This window comes from Rattus norvegicus, chromosome 11 (genome assembly GCF_036323735.1).
Source record: "Rattus norvegicus strain BN/NHsdMcwi chromosome 11, GRCr8, whole genome shotgun sequence".
NCBI classification, from domain to species: Eukaryota; Metazoa; Chordata; class Mammalia; order Rodentia; family Muridae; genus Rattus; species Rattus norvegicus.
The window spans coordinates 55,966,710-55,992,190 of record NC_086029.1 but is presented as its reverse complement, the minus strand read 5'-3'; the positions used below and the strand labels follow the sequence as shown (position 1 = coordinate 55,992,190).

The 25,481-nt window shown below is 39.0% G+C and overlaps 1 long non-coding RNA gene across 4 annotated transcripts in view; it reads right to left on the bottom strand.

Annotated features, from left to right (window-relative positions):
- LOC120095648 (uncharacterized) overlaps positions 1-24,814 on the bottom strand; it is a 35,056-nt gene extending 10,242 nt beyond the window's left edge. Inside the window, exons 1-5 of one of the 4 annotated variants that reach the window (XR_005491298.2) lie at positions 24,625-24,765; positions 10,557-10,651; positions 4,068-4,119; positions 3,807-3,896; positions 2,896-3,025 (exon numbers count right to left, since the gene is read on the bottom strand). This is a non-coding gene — a long non-coding RNA (uncharacterized LOC120095648). Of the gene's footprint in view, positions 1-2,895; positions 3,026-3,806; positions 3,897-4,067; positions 4,120-10,556; positions 10,652-24,624 lie in introns of all 4 variants that reach the window. The other 3 variants (XR_005491299.2, XR_010056112.1, XR_010056113.1) reach the window with 3 other exon arrangements.
- Between the last annotated feature and the right edge of the window lie 667 nt (positions 24,815-25,481).

Here is a 25,481-nt window from a genome sequence, read left to right as displayed (position 1 = left end):
CTCTTTGATGTTATTAATACATACATTGCCTTCGCATGGCTCACCATTTACCAGGTACTTGCCAGCAGATCCTACCTGGCGACCTGTCTCATGCCTGGGAAGATAGAGGCCATTCTCAACAGACTCAGGCTGCAGTGTTCAGGATGCACACCTGTCGCAATTGGTCAGACTCTGCCAAGGAGGTGACTTCAGCGGTGTTATAGTACAGCAGAAAAATTAATCAAAATGAGCACTTTGCTCTCAGAGCATCTAGCTTTTCATCCTCATAACCTAAAAGATCGTATACAGTGGACAGATGGACATCAACCTTGGTATACGAAGCAGGTTCTTTGCTACGCAATTACTAAGCTTAGAACCCAAAGTAACATTAGTACCAGAAGCCTCCAATCAGAAATTGCAGCTATGCATGTTCAAAATACATTGTTGGCTTTATTCTCACCACCACCCCCCAAAGTACAGAATACCCAAGATACAGTTCTCCGAACTCAAAGAGGTAAACAAGCAGAAGGAGGGTGCCTCAGTCTCACTTGGGAGAGAGAAGAAAGGAGGGAGGGAGGAGGGAGGGAGGGAGGGAGGGACCTAGGTGAGAAAGGGGACAGGCAGGGGAAGAGGGGAACATGATCAGGTATTGGGTGGGGGAAAAGGACTGAAGCCCTGAGGGCCAATAGAAAGAATGGAAACAGGTAACCTTGGGAGATAGGTGGTGGGTGAATCCTCCAGAATGTACCAGAGACCTGGGAGGTGAGAGACGCTCAGGACTCAAAGGGGAAGGGACCTTAAATGAAATGCCCTACAGTGGAGAGAGGGAACTTGTAGAGCCCACCTTTAGCAAAAAGACAGGGCATCAAGTGAGAGATGGGGTTACCATCCTACAGTCAAAAACGCTGACCCACAATTGTTCTTGTCTGAAAGAACTGCAGGGATGGAAATGGAGAAGAACCTGAGGAAAAGAAGGTCCAGCAACCGAAATGGGATCCAGCTTAAGGAGAGACCCCAAGGCCTTACACTATTACTAAGGTTACAGAGTGCTCACAGAAAGGCACCCATCATGACTGTGCTCTGAAAGACCCAACAAGCAGCTGAGTCAGATGCAAATATTTATACCCAACCAATGGACAGAAGCTACTGACTTCTGTGGTTGAATTAGGGAAAAGCTGGAAGAGACTAAGGAGGAGGGCAACCCTGTAGGAGGACCAGCAGTCTCAATTAACCTGCACCCCTGAGATCTCTCAGTCATTGCATCACCAACCAGGCAGCAGATACCAGCTGATATAAAGCCCCCAACACATATACAGCAGAGGACTACGGGGTCTGGGTTCAGTCAGAGAAGATGCACCTAACCCTCAAGAAACTGGAGGCCCCAAGGAGTGGGAAGGTCGGTGGGGTAGGGGCCAGGGGAGTGGGGACATCCTTGTTGAGACATAGGGGGGTGTTGGGGGGAGGTATTCGATGTGGGACAGTCAGAGTGTGGATCTGGAGGAGGATAAAATAAATTTTAAAAAAATTCTTCATTACTGAAAATCTTAACTAACATAATAGCAATGCTTCACTCACTTACCAACTTTTTCTCTGGACAATCTTATTGAAGATTAAAATAGCATTGGGAAGAGCACACCACATGGCTTCTTTCTTCTTTTTTCTCCAGTGTGGAAGCACAGCCTCCATTGAGGATGCGACCTCAATTTGCTCTTCTCTTGAACATGGGAGCACCCTTTAGTCTTTGGAACTGAGATCCACGAATTTTCCCTTCACATGCACTTTAGCGCTAATAGGCAAATTTACTGATGGTCTGTAGTCTTTTCAGCCAAGGGATCACTCCAAAGAATAGTCTGGCCATAGTTTCCCATTAGTAGTTATTGATTGTTAGACTCTTGGTTTAATTTACTGAATAGTATGTCGATTGACTGATTTCTTTATGCCATTGAGTGCGTTATATCTGAGTTACACCGATTAAGAAGCATCCATTTACATCTATTTAACTGTTTCTTTGTAACTGTCTAAAACCTTTCTCAGGTATGCCAGAATGTTTCAAAACATTTTGCAAAACGAAAAAGAAGGGAGGAAGTTAACAGAATCCCCTTAACAATAAAATAAGCAATTCTTGTTCTTCTGAACTAACTCCTGAAAGGCATCCTTATATTTAACTGGCTTAATATCTCTTCCTCAGGAAAACCAGCAACAAGTCCTGTCCTTCCCTCCTCCCCTTCTCTTCTCATCTATTTCCCACCTGTTTTTCACACCTAGTGTGTCATGACTCTTATTTTCTTTGTGACTTTGTTTTGGGGGGGGGTGATTCTAGGTTAATATTCTTTCCTGACTTTTGATTAATCTGAAAACATTTGAGGGATTGAAATGAGTACTGAACTCATGCAGCCTCACCAAGGCACTTCTCTCCTCGCTGCCGAGGCAGAAGATGGGAGAACCCCTCCGCACCCCAACCGTTTGCCTCTAGATCACCCGTGTGTGCTTCTTTCTGTTCCAAGCAGGCTTTGGGCTGGTTTTTCCTATGTGACAATATTTTTGGGTAGAGGAACAACAGTACTAATTCTTCTGCCTCTCTATTCAAGCCCGTTTTGGTAATGCTGGGGCCCTATCAGCAGAAACAAAGGCCTCTTCTTTCTCAAATACATAGTATTGCTGAAAGGTCTGTGTCCTTTGTACAGTCTGTCATTCTGCCACGAAGGCTTCCCTAGATGTTCCGGCACATCTAATGTGTAACACACCACAGTGTTGTAACTGATAGTCTTCCGCTGTGTAGGAGCTTTGAGATAGAGATCTACTTTGTGTTGTGTTTTAAATCTGTTTCCTCTCCAGTCCCTCTCCCAAAGCTTACTTATTTCCCTGTCGTTTTAAAAAAACACAGAAAATGTAATATAAGTTTTTTGGTTTTTTTACCTCTACGAAGAAACCATCACTTGTTCTTTTTGTGCCTTCGTTAGGAGCAAATTTTTTCCTTGTCAGGATGTCAGTCAAGGCAGATGAGCCAGAAGGGCAAAATGAATAGAGGCCACCTGGGTCTGACAAGCTTCAAGAATTTGAGAAAAAATAAAATATGAAGTCAGATACTTTAACATTTTGAAGCTCCTATGTCCATTGATTGCACCCAGGGGTTCTCTCTCATGGGAAAGGGTCCAGAGGACATGGGAGAAAGACAAGGTAAATACTACGTTTCTCCTAGACACAAACATGATGGGTTATAATACCAGTGAGCACTAAGTTGCAGTCTTTCCTCTGGGTAGCTTGTACTCCCATTTTTACACTTATATCAGTCGTTATAAAATATCATTTCTGGTGATGAAGAGTATAAAAAAGAATGAGGTTGAAAGTAAGCCAGAATGTGATTAATCCCATTTTATTGTGAAAGCTTACTGGGTAATGCATTTTATTTCTTTAATACACAGATCTCTTGCTATAGAATGAAGATAATAACTGTTCCCTCAATCTCATAAAGTTATATGTAAAAGTGAAATGCAACAAAAAGAGAATCCAATGAAAGATTACAGATACATGATTTACAGTGCATTGGGACACCATAATCTTTAAAGTTATCTCAAGTTTAACTGGAATTCTTCTATAGCTGAACAGTCTTTTGCCTAATGTGATATCAGTATTCTCAATGACAAAGTCAGATTTCTCAGAAGCAAGGTAAACTTTCTTATCTGGAGAGAAGACAGTCCCTTTGTAAGGAAGTAGAAACCAAGAGCCAACTAGTTCTATGCCGCCTGTGTAGCCTGCCCGTTTGCTAATGCTTTCCTGAAGCTCCACTTATTGTCTCCTCAAAATCTGAAGACATTGAGAGATCTTACCTGCATGACATCTGCCTGCAGGGGGAAGTGTTGATGTCTACAGCCATCCCCTAGCTGGTTGAGGAGTCATCTGGGCATAGGCAGACATAGCTCAAAGAAGAAGAGTTTCAATATTTTGAAATAACTATAGACCATGGTATACAACACTCTGCTCTCTAATACAATTCTATTTGTTTCAAATGACAGATTTTAGTGCTTTCTGGCGCATTCAGTCTATCTGTACCTGCTTGGTCTGGAGTGTTTCATTCAGCGATCACATACCTTGAATTACTGGGTGCTAGGTCACAGCAGTGTTCCCGGGTTTCATTGGCTTCTTTGGAAAGGCCAAGCATGTGGTAGAAGAAACCAGAGATGAGATCAAATTCTTATATAACAGTACCAAAGCATCAGACTAGAAATAATATCGAATATTTAATGTGGTTCTTACCAGAAGACGCTGTGTACAAAATGATAGAAAGTTATTTATTATACAATTAAATCCTAGGAACATTCTAGAAATATCTAATTTTATAAGCTAGGAAGTTATGCAGAGAAATAAAGCACCCAAGGCCACATGTTAAATAAAGTTACGACCTGAGCACTCGCAACCTGACTCCAGAGTTTGTATTTAGCCTGTGCTGGTTTGGTAAATTTTCAGTTTAGGTCTGCTGGGGAGGCAACAGCTTTGGTAGTTTGAATAAGTTTGAATAATTTGTTTTTCTTAGGAGCTATTCAGCTAGTAAAGATTGAATGTTACTGATGAGAAAAACCAAAGGTGACTGCATCGTGACACAATCTTTTCCTCTATTTTGAACATCTGCTGTACTTAGAAGGATGTGAGTCATTCCTTTTCTATTTCAAGTAGGTTTGTTTTGTCATTACTAGATTATAAACTAGTGAAAAAGACTGACGAGGCCTTTAAGCTCCATTGATTACACACATATGCACTTCACTTCTTTCTACGATACACACATATGGGCTCACACACACAAACACACACACACACACACACACACACACACACACACACACACCCTTCATTTCTTTCCATATACATAAACACAGGGCACAGGGTGAATGTCCACATGTAAAATTGATTAATTTTGTCACATTTTATCTTTTCTTTTGATACATCTGCTTCTCTGTTCTTACTCCACAAACTTTGGAGGTATAAAAATGTCTGGAGTTGTTTCTACCTTACTCTTGCCTCTTTGACCAACATTATCTTCAGGGAAATAGCATCAGTTGCCCTTAGGAATTGGACTAAGAAGTAAGTGAGGCTTAACTGTGGGGTATTGGAGCTATGATAGTCGGGACAGACCATGGTGGTGAATCTTTCCTGTATGTAAAGAGATTGCATATTAGAAAATATGCACCACCTCACCAATCACATTCCTTGTCAGTTGTTGACAGAGGCCAGAACTGACACTTGAATGGGCAGGAGTCTCCCTCTTTCCAACTCCTAAGTAGATAGTTAATGTGACACATGACACTGTTTATGAAGCCTGACTACCATGGGTGTTAAGCTAAGTATGGAAAAGAAATTCATTTGCAATTTGGGGTTAAAGTGGCTCTTCAACCCCCAGCCTCATGCTACCCATCCTGGAAGCCAGTGTTTGGAGGTATAACTGTATCACAGGCTAGGCTAAAGATAATTTTAATGAACTAGGGAAAATGTCTGTTGATATTTTTAAGGTTTTATGAAAACAAAGAGAACAGATTTTTCATGAATGAAATAAGTGGTTTTATAGGAGGTTGAAGATTAAAATGGAAAATACATCCTCTCTTCTGGGCTTTTCTGTTCCCTTTAGTTGAAGAAAAAGAAAAAATTTAGCATCTCTTTTATTAACGATTTTACCCTAACTATAAGATATTGGTTGAAAAACCAAGAAATATGGAAATTTTAACTTTAAAATTTCAAATGAATCTGGTTGTAACAGATGGTAACAGTTGAAACATAAGGTACAAATTGATATGAAGAACTATAAATATCTCATCAGATAATTAATACTTGGTTTATGAAACAAACATATGAAAGGCATTATTTTACACATAGAGGATATAGCAATAAAATTGGATTGTAAGGTAGAGGATTGTATTAACACTTTATATTTCGTATATTTTATATCAATGGAGGTCATTGAGACTTGACAACATTGTCTAGATGATGTAACCCATGACTCTTGTTTTGAGGGCACAATTACTACCTCAATACCAATATGGCGAGAGGCAATGGAAGTAGACTGCAAAACATGGAGGCCCTAGTTGGAGAATGAAGGAGGAGAGTTTGTTCTTCCTGCCTTCAAATTAAATAGATTCAGAGAACTATTGGATACACCAATAAACCATTCACAAATAGTACTGGTCAGTATTACACAGATGTATTGTAGCTTTTGTGAACATTGAATGTAGTATACAGGAAATTATAATAATATAATTCCTTTGGTAATGAGAACAAGAGTCATTGGGCCTGGATCAAGAGAGTTTGTCATTGGCTTATTGGGAAGAATGGAATGCTGTGGGAGTATTTACTTAGCATTTTAAGCTAATGTTTAATTAAAAGCACTTGTGATGGGCCTTACTGCTGGTATTTGTTCTTGGATTATACTTTTATTGCAGGTCTAACCAAGTATCCCAAATAAGTGTAATAATTATAGATTGGAACCAAGCACAGTCTCATGAACATAGTGTATGATAGACTTTTTTCTTCATTTTATGCAGTCTCAAGAACCAAAAAGAGATGATTAACACCACATGGATGTCTGGTCTTCCCTTGGATACATTACAAAGCACCCGTTCAGTCCAAAAACATGAATTAGAAAAACTTAGTGTTGCCTTTTTCCTTGCTGGGATTATATATACATCACTTCTTAAAAATCAATATAATCTTGATCAATACGATCACCACCCAGTTTTACTCCCCTTTTGTATATATAACAATGAAACTGCATTTGAGTAGCCTACACTCTAATACTGAAAAGAATATAAAAGTATAAATGGGAGTTGTGGAGATAGGTCAATGTTTAAGAATGATTTCTTTTCGGGGTTGGGGATTTAGCTCAGCGGTAGAGCGCTTGTTTAGCGAGCGCAAGTTCCTGGGTTCGGTCCCCAGCTCCGGAAAAAAAAAAAGAAAGAAAAAAGAATGATTTCTTTTCTTCCAGAAGACCAGAGTTCATCTTAGCACATATAGTGGGCAGCTTACAACTGCCTTAAGACCAGCTCCGAGGGTTCTAACAACCTCTTCTAGCCTCTGCAGACACCCACCCACTAGTGGCATACAGTAATACAAATTCACATATACAGAAATAAAATAAAAGCAAAAGATCCATAGGATCTTTTCACCCAAATGCTTAGTCTTCTAGAGTGACTAATGATCCTAGAGAGTAAGTAAAGCTGTTTGGTCCTTCGTGTCCTATGTGTCAAATATATTTTGAACATAAAAAATAAGTGGAAGAGCTATCTAATTTATTGCAGTTTATAAACAAAAGACTAAGATAAGCCCAGTGCAATGGCTCTATGGGTAAAGGCTCTTGCTGTCAATACCAAAACCCTGAGTTCTATCCCTGGGAGTCACATGGTAACAGGAGAAAAATTGACTCTTGCAAGCTTACCTCTGACCTCCACATGTGTGTCATATAACAGCACATGTAAAATGCTACAAAAAAATCATTGAAAAGAACAGAGTTTTTTATTGTTAGTCAGTTGAATATTGGTTAAGAATAAATATCAAATTATAAAATATTCTGTTATCTATTATAATTTTTAAATGATTTTCTGTGCCATTAAATGATTTACTATGCCATTATCCTGTTCTTGTTTAGGCAACCCCTAAACAAGATTGTTTAGATTTTATAGGTACAGATTTCCTGTCATATATAGAAGACATTTCTTGTAGCAAAAATCCTGGTCCTCTGGGTCTTACAATCTCTCCACACCCATCTTCTGTGATGTCCCTTAGGCATAAGGGCTGTATTATAGATGTAGAGGCTTGGGCATCTCTCAGCAGTTTTTTAAGTAGTTGTGAATTTCTGTGATGGTCTGAAATCTGCTGCAATAAGAAGCTTCTTTAATGATGAGTGAGAGCTGTACTTATGTATGGGACTAAGGATAAATATTGTGAGCACAGATAGAAATGATAATGACTTAAGAAAATGATAGTAAGTGGTTCTCCTCTAGGGCCAATGACCTCACTATCCATAGGTAGTTGATGAGGCTTAAAGCACCAGATATCATTCCTTCCTTAAATGAGTCCAAATAGATATCCTGCTTATCCTTAAGAATTAAGTGCCACTTTTATACTCTTAGGGGTATTCTGATATGCTGGTCATTGTTGTGATTTTCAGACTGACATATTATTTTTCATCAGATGGTTTTGCCTACCAGCAAATGGTTCTGTGCACATTTTAATTTTTATTGAAAATTTATGCTTGGTTTAGACATGCATATGATAAAATAATGATATTTTCAGATAGCATAATATCTCTTACCTAATATACCTCACTACAAGGTGCTCAACAAAAAGTTCATTCAAATATCAATATACATGATTATTCCCCACATGAGTGATATTCCGCCCAGCAAGAGAAACTACAACACAACTAAACACAAAAGAACAAGAATGACAGCCTAATTTGGGGCTTTAGGAAAACTTACATTATTGGCCAGGGGGTTAACTCCCTCCTTTTAATGTAGACATAATCTTTTCACACACCCTGATCAATTTCTTTATGAAATTCCACTCTTCATACTTTTCTATACAGTGATAATACCACACCCAGACTCTGCCTTACTCATGAAAGATTGTGTGTATGCAGAGCCAAACTAGCCAACAAGTGATGATTTGCTATGTCAGTACACTTGATAAATGAATGGTTCTCCAACTGTAATAGACTTTTCTGCAAGAATATAACACTATTAAATTTTTGAAATATTTATTCAAACCATCTTACAATCTTGAAACATGAATATTGGGAAACATTTTTGCTCCTAACAAAATATCATGTGTCTGGATAAACTATAAAGAATTTTCTTTTAATATTGGACACATTTTCTAAGCTGATGAAGAATTTTGGTGAAAGCATAAATCACCCCAGACAGGAAGGCATGAAGGGCCCACAGATCAGTAAGATCCAATAACTTGGCATATTCAGAAACAACTGTATACTTTCTGTGTTTTGCTATCATTCCATTAATATTTGAAAGATAAGTTTCTTCTTTATTCGTGATAAAATCTAGTGTTTTAAGGTCTGAGTTTATTTAAATTTTATTTTAATTCTTCTCTCATATATTACATCCTTACCACAATTTCACCTGATGATAATAATGTCTCTTTTTACTAAAGAGATTTGTTTCAAAGATTACATGCATTCAATAGTGTTAAATAAGGCTCTGTATCAATAAAATTGCTACATAATTTACTCACTGATCTCCTTTCCAAGAGCTCTAGTTTATTTACTCGATTTGTTTTTAAAAAGAAAGAGAAAATAGTACTTGATAGAATGACAGCTTTTATTGACCTAGGATTCAAAGCTATATGCGTGAGATGAAATTTGTGTAAAAACCTAAGTATCTTTAAAAGTTTTCTGGAGTTGGGGATTTAGCTCAGTGGTAGAACGCTTGCCTAGCAAGAGCAGCAAGGCCCTGGGTTCGGTCCTCAGCTCCAGAGGGAGAAATGTCAGGGCTGGGGTTGGGGTTAGGAGTGGAGGCAGGAGTCTTTTAAGTCTCTTAAGCAGATACATGCAAGGACCACAAACTTTTTTTTTTCTAGTAGTCTAATTCATGTGTATATTCTCTAGCATTGGAGTTGATCATGGATATTTTGATCTAGTGTCAGGTAAGACATTTACTATGTATTCAGACTGAGTAAAATAATCTAGACTCAGTAAGGAGATACAGTAAATCAACAAAGATATATGTATGTCTTCATAATCCCAACTACTAAGAAGAAATTCACTGAGAGATGCTTTGAAACTTAGACCAAAGCAGAGATTGACCTACTCCCTCCTCTCATGCTATGACATATTCTGAATAAAAAAAATGAAATGTAAGACGTACAATTGATTTGGTGGGGCCCTCTACACCTGGAAGTGTACTGTAATCATTTACCAACACATTCAGGTTTTTTCTAAAAAAGTTATTAGCATATATCAATTCATTCAAAAATATTAAATTCATTAGTGCGCATCAACAGTACACATTAATAGGTTTGGAGATAGCATTTTAATGCATATATATGTATATATATATATATATGATATGTTTAGAGCGTATTTTCCTTCTGCATCTTCTCTTTTCCTCCTCTCGCTTCCGCTGATGCTCTTCTGCTTTCCCATTTGTCCCCATTCCACTTACATGTCTTTTTGGCAGTGACACAGTAAGTTTAATTAGGAAGCATGGGCAACTTGCCAGTAGCTACTGAAAATAATGCCTTTCTCTAATAACTACTAACTGCTTTCAAGTCATTAGAAGTGGATGAGACGTTCCACTCTTTTACTCTAAAAATTAATTACTTCAAGGAGGCCTTATGACCACCTCTCCGGCCTCCAAAATGCAATGTAAATGAGTTAACATTGTGCAGCTCTTGTGCATGTACTCACAGCTGCTGAGAATTAAAGAATAACAGTCATACCATACCTAGACGACAGCCTCCTGCAACCTGACGCTACCTCCATTGGCTCTTACATCCCTTCTGCCTTGTCTTGTGCAATGTTCTTTGAGCCTTGCATGTAGTCATATGGATGTCCCATTTGTGACTGAGTATTCAACACTTACTTATTCCAGCACATTGATCCATTGTAAGCCTCTGCAATAATTACCTCCAACTGCATAAAGAAGCTTCCATGACAACAGCTGAACACAACACTAATCTGTGAACATAAACAAAAATATTCAGGATGAAAACTGATAGGGACAGCATGCCCAGTTAGCAAAACAACAGATGTAGGCCTATGTTCCTACTAGGCCCTATGTTCTTCCTGGCCACAAGCTTTTGACCATGCTTCCATCACCAGATGTGAATTCTTTAATGTGGAGTGAGATTCAAATTCAAAAATAAAGGAGTTGGTTACTCCCCTATTGTCACTCTACTGTCACATCAGTGAGTAGAGCTTGCCTGGGAGGTCAGTAGTGTAATGTACAGTGCAACAGCTAATAATAGATAACTTGTCTCCCTGAGCAGCCTTCATAGAACCTTCAGGTACCTTCAAAGCAAACAGAAAGAAAGCTTCCAGCTCAGCTTTTGCTATGTTCCAAGCCAGAGAGTGGTATCTTCTGTAATGACGCTTTGCCATCTAATTCAGTGGGTAACTGATAGCAATAGAAATAGCCTGCTTATGTTTTGGATGCCTCTGCAGTCTCCCTGGCCAACAATTCACTTATCTCACTTGGAAACACTTGACAGACACGCTGAGGATGTTCAACAAAACATCTGGGCACCCTGTGTCCCAGTTAGTTGCTCATAAACTAACTTGTCACGTACATGGAGAAAAGGTCAGCTCGAATCTGTGATATTCTATAGCCCAGAGCAGAGAGCAGGGGGAAAGTGATTGGAGCCTATGAAGTATATGAAGACGTTTATAATGGTTGCAAACATATGAAAAAAAATAAACTGTTGTGCAGGAGACCAAGTAAAGCTGAGGAATGGAATAATGAATACTTCCAAAGGGTTTTCTGTTTTGACTTTCTTATATGTACTTTCCTAGTTGTTTCAAGTAAGTCAAGTGGGAAATACTGTGTGTCATGTTCAGTGTTCAGAGGCCATTATCATCACCTTGGAATCTTGACAAAAAATATACTCTCCATATCACAGCCAGAGGAACCTCCTCAATATTCTTACAGTGTGCTGGCACGTTGTGCCTCATGGGTAGCTCAGGATGGAGTATGGAAGAGATAAATGCAAGCTACATTCCACCTCAGCTTACATTGCTGGAGAATGTAAAGCATGAATTCCATCACAGATCGATTCCATAACACCTGAGCTACCCTCAGGGCATTTTCCTCCTACATTTCCAGTTCTTAAGTGTTGTGCAGACAACTTTGGTCATTCAGATACAGGCCATTAAAATGGTATGGAAATGAACCCTTGACTTTCAATGCACAGAGGAGTTATACACACAGGAACAAGTTAGAAATTATAAAATGACTCCCAGAATCTGAGCAGAGAAATAACTGTTCTGTTTTATGTTGGTCTAGGACGATGTAAATTCTGCACGTATAATAGAGGGACTCAATCATCTAAATAACTAGTTACTCAAAACCTTACTACAGACAATGCATAGTTTGTTTTACCAAAAAAATTACCTGATATTTTAGGCAGCTTTCTACTATGTAGAATTTGTTTATCTGTTCTCAAAATAAACACAAGTTAACACTCATTAAATGTAAGGAACTTCCATGCTGCTAAAGTAATAATAGGAAAATACACACACACACACACACACACACACACACACACACACACACACACACGCACACACACACACACACGCACGCACATCGGAAGTGGTGAAATGGGCTCTCATTCAGTTCATTTTTTTTTTTGGAGCAGAAGAGTAAAAGCAAAGTTGACATTGTGCTGACTGCTTGACTGCCAACATGGCCACCTGCTATGTTGAGACAGCAAACAGCCTTCTTGGCACTCCTCTGCCCTTTCGCTTGGTGAGAAAAGCAAAGGATGATGAATAGCCAGTTCCTAAAATCAAACGGGGCACACAGCAGCAGCTGGCACAGGATGAAGTTACTAAGGAAACAGAATGGCCAGTTGAAGCTCTCAGACCATTGATCAAGCTTGTTTGTCACCAACAATCAATGTTTTTCTTTTGGCTGCTAGATTTTCATTACTCTTTCTAGTCTAGGAGAAGTCAGGGACTGTTCATTTGTTTACACAGAACATATGAAACTACAAAGAACTATGTAATGTCATCTCTTTGGAGCCTAGGCATCCATGTGCTCCTCCCCTTTGTAAACTAAGAATGGTTGTGCTCACTTCCTCCATTTCCCTGTGGGACTTTCCTACAGATCTACCCATGCTTGATTTATTCCTTATCTTCAATCTGCATATGCAAAAAAAATAATAAAGCCAATACTTCTCATTGTTAGCAAACATTGGGTCCTTCCTAACCCTACTCATAAAGACTTCCCCACTTTCCCCAAATAAATTAATTTCACCTTACAACTTAAATGCAGATTGACTAGCATATAGAGTAGAAAACTTCAGTATTAGCAATTGTTAAATATTAATGAAGCTAGTTTGAAAGAAGAAATATGCCCCAATGATAACTTCTGTGAAGCTCTCAGAATAAGGGTATTCCATAGTATCATGTGTGGGGAAATGGTATACACCCTCACCAAACTCCTTCAGTTCATTCAGAAGGGCCTTCCTGGATGTTGATCAAGAATGGAGAGATAATTTTTAAATAATTTTACTTACAGTTAACAATTAATTCCTATGGCTATCACTGATTGGACTTAGAAAAGGGAGAACCTGAAATTGGGGGTGAGATGCATTAGAGGAGAATTGGTGGTAGATAGAGGGGAGAATGGGAGGTAGATATGACCATGCCACACTGTATACATGCGTGAAATTCTATACAAAAAAATTTACAGGAGAGTAATGTTATTTTTGTCTCTTATTAATTTTTAATGGGCACATGCCAAAATGTGGGCTCAAAGCTTAGCAGCACTACCCTGGAGAAATAATATTACTTTCTTCTATAGAAAATTGCATAGCCTCAAAATGACATTGAGATCGAATTGAATGTTGTACACTGGAGTGGGGATGGATATCTGTTACTTGGGAGCTTTAGAAAGCCTCACTTTGATCCTTGATTGATATCCTTCTAGAAAGAAATAGGTTTGGGGGTCTAGAAAGTTATGCCAACCTAAAGTCTTTCTTTGAGATGATGCTCAGGCGACAGGAAACCAGGCCATGAAATATCTGATGCAAAGTGGTCACAGCCCAATTCCAAGAACTGTGTTGCTCTCTGCCTTGAGTTGGTTGTGGATGAGGTCACTGTCGTGATTTCATTTAAAAACAAACAACAAATGCTTTCCCTAGTTGTTTCTCTAAATCCCTTTTAAATTTACACATTTCCCAATCTTTTAATCAGAGCAAGTTGCAATTCCTCAGTAGTTTACATTTTCTGTCTGTCCCTAATTCTGGTTGTTTGATAGTCTTCCATAATAAATGATAAGCTTGTGAACTCCACTCTCTCTCCCTCGTTGTGTGTACAATCCAGTGTGGTGCACATACCAATCACAAAAAAAGATGGAGAATAGAAGGATTCACTTCTCACCTCTGAATGGCAGTTTTACACAGACGGTCTAAAACTACTTCCTCATTAAGCACTCAACAGTAGTGTCCATGAAAATGTTTTTAGGTTTCATGCCAGAAAACCAATATTGAAATATATAGTATGATAGGATAGACTTCTAAAATTCTATCTAGATTAGGAAAGTAGATGTGAAAATAGGAATGCTATCTTCAATATCCTAGTCAAATAGTCACTTGATCTGACTTAAATAGATGCATTAAAATGGAGCTGGTGAGGCTAATCAAAGAGCTGAGTGCTCAAGAATACTGATTGCTTTTGCAGAGGATCCATGACACATAATTCACAACCATCTGTATTACAAGAAGCAGGGGCTCTGACAATCATTTCTAGCCCTTGGGGCACCCACACACCTAAACACACACACACACACACACACACACACACACACACACACACACACACACCAAAAATTAATAATATTTTTAAAGGAAGTTCACCATCTTCTCAATTCGACTACGAATTTTCCCCACTGGAAGGGCAAATTATCAGAGCAGGTTTTCTCTTGTGTAGTCTCTTAGTCTAAGTACTCCTTTATCTAGACAAACAATCCCAATTTTTGTGTTCCTGTTTTGTAATAACATCCAGACAATTTGAGTTCCTTATGATCTTCACCCGGAACGCAATGTTATCATTCTAACATGACCTTCAATGGCAGACCATGGAGTCCATTCAATAGCAGACCATGGAGTCCCGATGATTCCAGGCCTTTCTCTCCTGTGAAAACATTGCTGTGAAACATCTTTTTCCACTGTTTGCAGTGAAACAAGCAAACCTTCTAGACTTTGTTCCCATAAGTTTCTCTTTAGCCAGGTGTCTCTTCTCTTCTCCATGCAGGGTGATTTTGGAACCCAACATTATTTGATTTGCTTTAGTCCAATATTTCAGCCTGTCATAATATTTTTCAAAATTGATTCAGCCATCTGTCACATTAACTGTTGCTCCCAGCTTTTGTTGGCAATGCATGTGACAAGTAGGACCCATTGGCTTCTTTTGAGTCATCAGTGGGGGAAAAAAGCATGAAACTGTAAAGCAGGAGCTGGAGAGATGGCTGAGAGGGAAAAAGCATGCATTGATCTGGCAGAGGACCTGGATCCAGTTTCAAGCACTCAAGTCAGGTGGTTCACCATGCCTGTAACTTCATTCCAGAGGATCCCACATCCCTTTCTGAACTCTGTGGACACCTGTACTCACACATGTACATATCCAGAATGGATGCACAATTAAAATTTAGATAAGCCTTTGAAAGAAAAGCTATGACATAATCGGTTTCCTAATGCACTTCCTTAGAGATGCTCGCCCTGTGGAATGTTAAGAGCAGCGCATGTCATGTGCCCTGTCTTGGAATACAGCTGTTAAACTGAGCATTATAACCTGATGAGAGTTCTGCTCGGCCTCAATTATCTCAACATTCTCCAAGCTCGTTTGTTAAAGAAACAACGCGCCACCAAGCTGTCTTGTTTTGCCTGTTTAATCTTAACATAAGACAGCATTCCTAATTCATTTCTGAGGACATGCTTTAGAATTTTAACATGAATAGGTAAGAATGTTTAAGATTGTGTTCCCTTCCTTGTGACTTTATACTGAGGTTTCAGTCCATCAGCTTCTACATTATTCAATAGAGTTCTTTAAACATTGTGCTGTTTTGATTCGCTGGCTCTGTTGAGTTCGTTAATTCATTCATCTGATTCTCTGTCTGTGTCACATGTTATTGTTTCTCTTCTCCAGTTTCATTGGTTCACTATGGACTCTGTCTCTTGACGCATTAAGTCGGAAGCAAAGCAATAACAGAATTTAAATCTTTGAAAAATGTATTCTAATCTGTCTCAAAGAAAAAGTTTTACATTTACTCCTGTGCTGGTGAAAGGCAAGTGCCACAGCTCATTTGTAGACACCACAGGACAACTTCCAGGAGTCAGTGGTCTCCATCTATCATGTGGGTCCTAGAGATGAAATCAAGGTCATCAGACTTCGTGGCAAGCACCATCAACCCACCGAGCCATCTTACTGGCTTCAGAGTTTACATTTTTTTACTAATGAAATCTTTTTACCCAAATTTAGCTTTTATGCTCTTTTCATTCTGGATACAGCTAATTTTAAATCTTTTAAAAGTCAGTTATGTATTTCCCTATTATTTTTTCTTTGGCTTCACTGGCCATTCTTGAATTTGAGTCATAGTCAAATTGTAAATTTATAGCATTCTTATTTTCATTTTTGGTTATACAGTGTTTATTCTGTCTTTATTATTTGTCTTTGTAAAATATGATCTCATACCAGACAGAACTTAGGCTTCATTATTTAAAAAAAATATGTGATCAGTGACTATTATCAGAATATCATTGTTATTCTTCCATCACCCTGAAGAACTCTCTCCTTTTAGACCCCTGCCATGTGGTCATTCCTAATTTGTCTTGTACCTTTTGAAAACTACTCTTCTGCAAACCAGGGAAGATGTCTGGCCAAGAACATTGTTCACATTCTCCAAAGCTACGATCGCTTACATTGACTAAGGCAGAGTTTTCTTGGTGCAAAATGATTCAATTAAAAAGTGATTTCTTTTGATTATTTCTGGAGGAATTAAGAGCTGAAATTTATTAACAAAGTAATATAAGAGTTTGACAAGCCTACTTTCATCATAGATGATATAATAAGGATTTCAATATGTGGTAAATTAAGACTTAGAAAGAATAAGACTGGAAATATGGCAAGAAGGGAGACAGAGAGAAGACAGGAAGAGAAAATGTATCAAACAAATAAAAGTCAAAATATCTCAACTACTGATAACATTAAATATCATGACTTAACAAGTCAGGGTATAAATAACTTGAATTAGCTGCTTAAGAGGGGCCTTTCTAAGATAATAGTACATCAGCTGATTTTTAAATGTCAGGAGGACTCTCGGGGGAAATATGTCTACATCCATATTTATCTATAGCTGTTTCTAGAGAGCAGTATTCACATCAAGGAACAGTGAGTGAACTGGCTCAAAGTGTGAGTGTTTTAAGTCTATTAGAGAAGAGGGACAAATGCTTTGGAGCAAGGGAAGGATGGTAGAAAATGAGAGATAGGCATGTGAAGGAGATAAAGGAGCACAGAGATCAGTCCATGTCCCACTGTAAACACGCCCCAGTATACAGCAAAGACCCTTTGTGATTTGAGTAAAGTGGCAGTTTGTCCACTTTACATTTTTTAAAGATAACTTTTAAGGCAGGACCAAATAGATTTGAGTATGATTCAGAAAGAGGTAAGAGTCAGGAAGGCTGTACAGGTGTGACTATGATGCTTTACCAAGCAGAGTGGATATTCTCCCCAACCTGAGTTCTTTCACAGCTCTCGTTATTACACACACACACACACACACACACACACACACACACACACACACACACTCACTCACACACACACACACATTCCTTCATATTGCTTTCATCTGGGTTAGAATTTTTCACATAGTCCATACATTCTTGATCTTTTAGCTTGTGATAGTTGTCTCTTTTCTATCTTTAAGATTAACTCTTTTCTTCGAAGCAGACTAACCATATGGATGCTTGGCTTGTATAAAAATGTTGTGAATGATTCCCTGGAGCAGCTCCATGCAGAAACCCTGAGCACAACTAAACCAAGGTTTAATCATGAGTCACAGATCACATGCACACTATACTTTAAATGGTCTTTCCTCAGTTTCCTAAAATTATCAAAGTGTCCTTATTTTGTACGGTAAATATTTCAAATGATTCCCAAAACTATAAGAAATTATATTCAGAGGCTAGTAGTAATTGCACTAGATCAGACACTAGTTAAAATGTTTGATACATTATAGTGTCTCTAATCACTAAACCTAAAAGTCAAACTGGTTCTTAGACCCATTCTCTGTCACTTGATTGCTCCATTGCCCACAGACTTATATGAAATTACATAAGCATCTCAGTCCTTTTGTTCTATGACTCCAGGGAAAGACAAGTGGGTGTCATGTTCATTTGTATTTCTCTGATTATTTGAGTTCAGGATAACTCCATTACTTAATCTTATTGCAATCAGTTGTTTTAATTCCTCATGACAGATTAATGCCCTGGTATTATGTAAAGGGAGTAGATACCCTAGAAGAAGCAAGAAACTAATCGTCTTGGCAACAAAACAAAGAGAATAAAAGCACACAAACATAACCTCAGATCCAAATATGAATATAACGGGAAGCAATAATCACTATTCCTTAATATCTCTCAATATCAATGGCCTCAACTCCCCAATAAAAAGACATAGATTAACAAACTGGATACGCAACGAGGACCCTGCATTCTGCTGCCTACAGGAAACACACCTCAGAGACAAAGACAGACACTACCTCAGAGTGAAAGGCTGGAAAACAACTTTCCAAGCAAATGGTCAGAAGAAGCAAGCTGGAGTAGCCATTCTAATATCAAATAAAATCAATTTCCAACTAAAAGTCATCAAAAAAGATAAGGAAGGACACTTCATATTCATCAAAGGAAAAATCCACCAAGATGAACTCTCAATCCTAAATATCTATGCCCCAAATACAAGGGCACCTACATACGTAAAAGAAACCTTACTAAAGCTCAAAAAACACATTGCACCTCACACAATAATAGTGGGAGATTTCAACACACCACTCTCATCAATGGACAGATCAGGGAAACAGAAATTAAACAGTGATGTCGACAGACTAAGAGAAGTCATGAGCCAAATGGACTTAACGGATATTTATAGAACATTCTATCCTAAAGCAAAAGGATATACCTTCTTCTCAGCTCCTCATGGTACTTTCTCCAAAATTAACCATATAATTGGTCAAAAAATGGGCCTCAACAGGTACAGAAAGATAGAAATAATCCCATGCGTGCTATCGGACCACTACGGCCTAAAACTGGTCTTCAATAACAATAAGGGAAGAATGCCCACATATACGTGGAAATTGAACAATGCTCTACTCAATGATAACCTGGTCAAGGAAGAAATAAAGAAAGAAATTAAAAACTTTTTAGAATTTAATGAAAATGAAGATACAACATACTCAAACTTATGGGACACAATGAAAGCTGTGCTAAGAGGAAAACTCATAGCGCTGAGTGCCTGCAGAAAGAAACAGGAAAGAGCATATGTCAGCAGCTTGACAGCACACCTAAAAGCTCTAGAACAAAAAGAAGCAAATGCACCCAGGAGGAGTAGAAGGCAGGAAATAATCAAACTCAGAGCTGAAATCAACCAAGTAGAAACAAAAAGGACCATAGAAAGAATCAACAGAACCAAAAGTTGGTTCTTTGAGAAAATCAACAAGATAGATAAACCCTTAGCCAGACTAACGAGAGGACACAGAGAGTGTGTCCAAATTAACAAAAGCAGAAATGAAAAGGGAGACATAACTACAGATTCGGAGGAAATTCAAAAAATCATCAGATCTTACTATAAAAACCTATATTCAACAAAATTTGAAAATCTTCAGGAAATGGACAATTTCCTAGACAGATACCAGGTATCGAAGTTAAATCAGGAACAGATAAACCAGTTAAACAACCCCATAACTCCTAAGGAAATAGAAGCAGTCATTAAAGGTCTCCCAACCAAAAAGAGCCCAGGTCCAGACAAGTTTAGTGCAGAATTCTATCAAACCTTCATAGAAGACCTCATACCAATATTATCCAAACTATTCCACAAAATTGAAACAGATGGAGCCCTACCGAATTCCTTCTACGAAGCCACAATTACTCTTATACCTAAACCACACAAAGACACAACAAAGAAAGAGAACTTCAGACCAATTTCCCTTATGAATATCGACGCAAAAATACTCAATAAAATTCTGGCAAACCGAATTCAAGAGCACATCAAAACAATCATCCACCATGATCAAGTAGGCTTCATCCCAGGCATGCAGGGATGGTTTAATATATGGAAAACCATCAACGTGATCCATTATATAAACAAACTGAAAGAACAGAACCACATGACCATTTCATTAGATGCTGAGAAAGCATTTGACAAAATTCAACACCCCTTCATGATAAAAGTCCTGGAAAGAATAGGAATTCAAGGCCCATACCTAAACATAGTAAAAGCCATATACAGCAAACCAGTTGCTAACATTAAACTAAATGGAGAGAAACTTGAAGCAATCCCACTAAAATCAGGGACTAGACAAGGCTGCCCACTCTCTCCCTACTTATTCAATATAGTTCTTGAAGTTCTAGCCAGAGCAATCAGACAACAAAAGGAGATCAAAGGGATACAGATCAGAAAAGAAGAGGTCAAAATATCACTATTTGCAGATGACATGATAGTATATTTAAGTGATCCCAAAAGTTCCACCAGAGAACTACTAAAGCTGATAAACAACTTCAGCAAAGTGGCTGGGTATAAAATTAACTCAAATAAATCAGTTGCCTTCCTCTATACAAAAGAGAAACAAGCCGAGAAAGAAATTAGGGAATCGACACCCTTCATAATAGACCCAAATAATATAAAGTACCTCGGTGTGACTTTAACCAAGCAAGTAAAAGATCTGTACAATAAGAACTTCAAGACACTGAGGAAAGAAATTGAAGAAGACCTCAGAAGATGGAAAGATCTCCCATGCTCATGGATTGGCAGGATTAATATAGTAAAAATGGCCATTTTACCAAAAGCAATCTACAGATTCAATGCAATCCCCATCAAAATACCAATCCAATTCTTCAAAGAGTTAGACAGAACAATTTGCAAATTCATCTGGAATAACAAAAAACCCAGGATAGCTAAAGCTATCCTCAACAATAAAAGGACTTCAGGGGGAATCACTATCCCTGAACTCAAGCAGTATTACAGAGCAATAGTGATAAAAACTGCATGGTATTGGTACAGAGACAGACAGATAGACCAATGGAATAGAATTGAAGACCCAGAAATGAACCCACACACCTATGGTCACTTGATTTTTGACAAAGGAGCCAAAACCATCCAATGGAAAAAAGATAGCATTTTCAGCAAATGGTGCTGGTTCAACTGGAGGTCAACATGTAGAAGAATGCAGATCGATCCATGCTTATCACCCTGTACAAAGCTTAAGTCCAAGTGGATCAAGGACGTCCACATCAAACCAGACACACTCAAACTAATAGAAGAAAAACTAGGGAAGCATCTGGAACACATGGGCACTGGAAAAAATTTCCTGAACAAAACACCAATGGCTTATGCTCTAAGATCAAGAATCGACAAATGGGATCTCATAAAACTGCAAAGCTTCTGTAAGGCAAAGGACGCTGTGGTTAGGACAAAACGGCAACCAACAGATTGGGAAAAGATCTTTACCAATACTACAACAGATAGAGGCCTTATATCCAAAATATACAAAGAACTCAAGAAGTTAGACCGCAGGCAAACAAATAACCCTATTAAAAAATGGGGTTCAGAGCTAAACAAAGAATTCACAGCTGAGGAATGCCGAATGGCTGAGAAACACCTAAAGAAATGTTCAACATCTTTAGTCATAAGGGAAATGCAAATCAAAACAACCCTGAGATTTCATCTCACGCCAGTGAGAATAGCTAAGATCAAAAACTCGGGTGACAGCAAATGCTGGCGAGGATGCGGAGAAAGAGGAACACTCCTCCATTGTTGGTGGGGTTGCAGACTGGTACAACCATTCTGGAAATCAGTCTGGAGGTTCCTCAGAAAATTGGACATTGAACTGCCTGAGGATCCAGCTATACCTCTCTTGGGCATATACCCAAAAGATGCCTCAACATATAAAAGAGACACGTGCTCCACTATGTTCATCGCAGCCTTATTTATAATAGCCAGAAGCTGGAAAGAACCCAGATGCCCTTCAACAGAGGAATGGATACAGAAAATGTGGTACATCTACACAATGGAATATTACTCAGCTATCAAAAACAACGAGTTTATGAAATTCGTAGGCAAATGGTTGGAACTGGAAAATATCATCCTGAGTGAGCTAACCCAATCACAGAAAGACATACATGGTATGCACTCATTGATAAGTGGCTATTAGCCCAAATGCTTGAATTACCCTAGATCCCTAGAACAAACAAAACTCAAGACAGATGATCAAAATGTGAATGCTTCACTCCTTCTTTAAATGAGGAAAAAGAATACCCTTGGCAGGGAAGGGAGAGGCAAAGATTAAAACAGAAACTGAAGGAATACCCATTCAGAGCCTGCCCCACATTTGGCCCATACATATACAGCCACCCTATTAGACAAGATGGATGAAGCAAAGAAGTGCAGACCGACAGGAGCCGGATGTAGATCGCTCCTGAGAGACACAGCCAGAATACAGCAAATACAGAGGCGAATGCCAGCAGCAAACCACTGAACTGAGAATAGGTCCCCTATTGAAGGAATCAGAGAAAGAACTGGAAGAGCTTGAAGGGGCTCGAGACCCCAAAAGTACAACAATGCCAAGCAACCAGAGCTTCCAGGGACTAAGCCACTACCTAAAGACTATACATGGACTGACCCTGGACTCTGACCCCATAGGTAGCAATGAATATCCTAGTAAGAGCACCAGTGGAAGGGGAAGCCCTGGGTCCTGCTAAGACTGAACCCACAGTGAACTAGTCTATGGGGGGAGGGCGGCAATGGGGGGAGGGTTGGGAGGGGAACACCCATAAGGAAGGGGAGGGGGGAGGGGGATGTTTGCCCGGAAACCGGGAAAGGGAATAACACTCGAAATGTATATAAGAAATACTCAAGTTAATAAAAAAAAAAAAAAAAAGAAATACTCAAGTTAATAAAAAAAATGAAAAAAAAAAAACTCAGGTGACAGCAGATGCTGGCGAAGATGTGGAGAAAGAGGAACACTCCTCCATTGTTGGTGGGATTGCAGACTGGTAAAACCATTCTGGAAATAAGTCTGGAGGTTCCTCAGAAAATTGGACATTGAACTGCCTGAGGATCCAGCTATACCTCTCTTGGGCATATACCCAAAAGATGCCTCAACATATAAAAGAGACACGTGCTCCACTATGTTCATCGCAGCCTTATTTATAATAGCCAGAAGCTGGAAAGAACCCAGATGCCCTCAACAGAGGAATGGATACAGAAAATGTGGTACATCTACACAATGGAATATTACTCAGCTATCAAAAACAACGAGTTTATGAAATTCGTAGGCAAATGGTTGGAACTGGAAAATATCATCCTGAGTGAGCTAACCCAATCACAGAAAGACATACATGGTATGCACTCATTGATAAGTGGCTATTAGCCCAAATGCTTGAATTACCCTAGATCCCTAGAACAAACGAAACTCAAGACAGATGATCAAAATGTGAATGCTTCACTCCTTCTTTAAATGAGGAAAAAGAATACCCTTGGCAGGGAAGGGAGAGGCAAAGATTAAAACAGAGACTGAAGGAACACCCATTCAGAGCCTGCCCCACATGTGGCCCATACATATACAGCCACCCAATTAGACAAGATGGATGAAGCAAAGAAGTGCAGACCGACAGGAGCCGGATGTAGATCGCTCCTGAGAGACACAGCCAGAATACAGCAAATATAGAGGCGAATGCCAGCAGCAAACCACTGAACTGAGAATAGGTCTCCTATTGAAGGAATCAGAGAAAGAACTGGAAGAGCTTGAAGGGGCTCGAGACCCCAAAAGTACAACAATGCCAAGCAACCAGAGCTTCCAGGGACTAAGCCACTACCTAAAGACTATACATGGACTGACCCTGGACTCTGACCCCATAGGTAGCAATGAATATCCTAGTAAGAGCACCAGTGGAAGGGGAAGCCCTGGGTCCTGCTAAGACTGAACCCCCAGTGAACTAGTCTATGGGGGGAGGGCGGCAATGGGGGGAGGGTTGGGAGGGGAACACCCATAAGGAAGGGGAGGAGGGAGGGTGAAGTTTGCCCGGAAACCGGGAAAGGGAATAACACTCGAAATGTATATAAGAAATACTCAAGTTAATAAAAAAAAAAAAAAAAAAAAGAAGTCTCCCAACCTCATGGACAGTTTTACTGGGTGGAATTTCACAGAATAGAGAGAGAAGAAAGCATCTTCTGTTACTGCAAGTAAGAGTTTTTAAATGTAAAAGAAGAGACATTCTAGTTCCTTAAAATAAGCAATCCTTGAATAGTCATCTGAATGGTAAACCAATACAGGAATTAACAGCACTACATTATCACACAGTTTATGATAATGTACAAAGCATATATGTGAACAAAACAAGGAGACTGTGAACTCCTTATGACATAGCTCAAGGGTTTTCTGTGACTCATGGCAATCTGGTAGCATTATGGTACAAGAAATGAGGATGTTTGATGGTTAATGCTCCTTTCCGGGTATCCTTTGCAACCTGAATCAGTTGCATTAAAAATAAAAGAGTTTTATTTCAAGTTACATCACCATAAAGCTATAAGGGCTTGGGTAAGTCAGAACTCTCTTATCGTCTACTTTCTGGTTGACAAATGTTAGTCAAGGTTTGTATTTCTGCACAGAACATCATGACCAAGAAGCAAGTTGGGGAGGAAAGGTTTTTTCAACTTACACTTCCACATTGCTGTTCATCACCAAAGGAAGTCAGGATAGGAAGTCACACAGGGCAGGAACTTGGAGGCAGGAGCTGAGTCAGAGGCCACAGTGGTGGTGGAGGGATGCTGCTTATTGAATTGCTTCCCCTGTCTTGCTCAACTTGCTTTCTTATAGAACCCAGAACTATCAGCCCAGGGATGGCACCGCCCACAATTAGTTAGATCCTCCCCCATCATTCACTAATTGAGAAAAATGCCTAACAGCTGAATCTCATGGAGTCATTTCCTCTAGGGTGGCTCCTTTCTCTGAAATAACTCCAGCTTCTGTCAAGTTGACACACAAAAGCAGCCAGTACAACAAAGATAACCATTAGAAAATGAGTTCACATGTCCATTCCATTCAAAGGCTGTATTTTCTTTTACTGAGATTTGCCAATAGTAAAAACATGATAGAAAAAAAAAAACATGATAGAAGCAGCTTTGTGGTTTCCCTTGTCCAGTGGGAACTCCGCAGACAGGAAAACATAGAACTCTTCTGAAATTATTTCTTTAAAATTAGAATACTGTCTCCTGTCCTGGGTTAAGCTCTTTCTATTATCATGTCTAATTAAGTTCTCTCTCCAGAATGTCATACATCAAAAGGCTCAATGGCACGTAGGATAAAAATCTGAGATGTCTAAAGGAACATCCAGGAAAAGGAGTAAGGGATAAATGATAGCTTGTAGCTCATACAGAAAATATACATTCAGATGTTCCTCCTTGTCCAACATTTCAGCTAATATATATATGTACATAGAGAAAAATATGTATTTGATTTGATTTAGTGTATATTAATGAGGATGTTGACTTATGAGTTTAGATTCTAAGAGTCTGA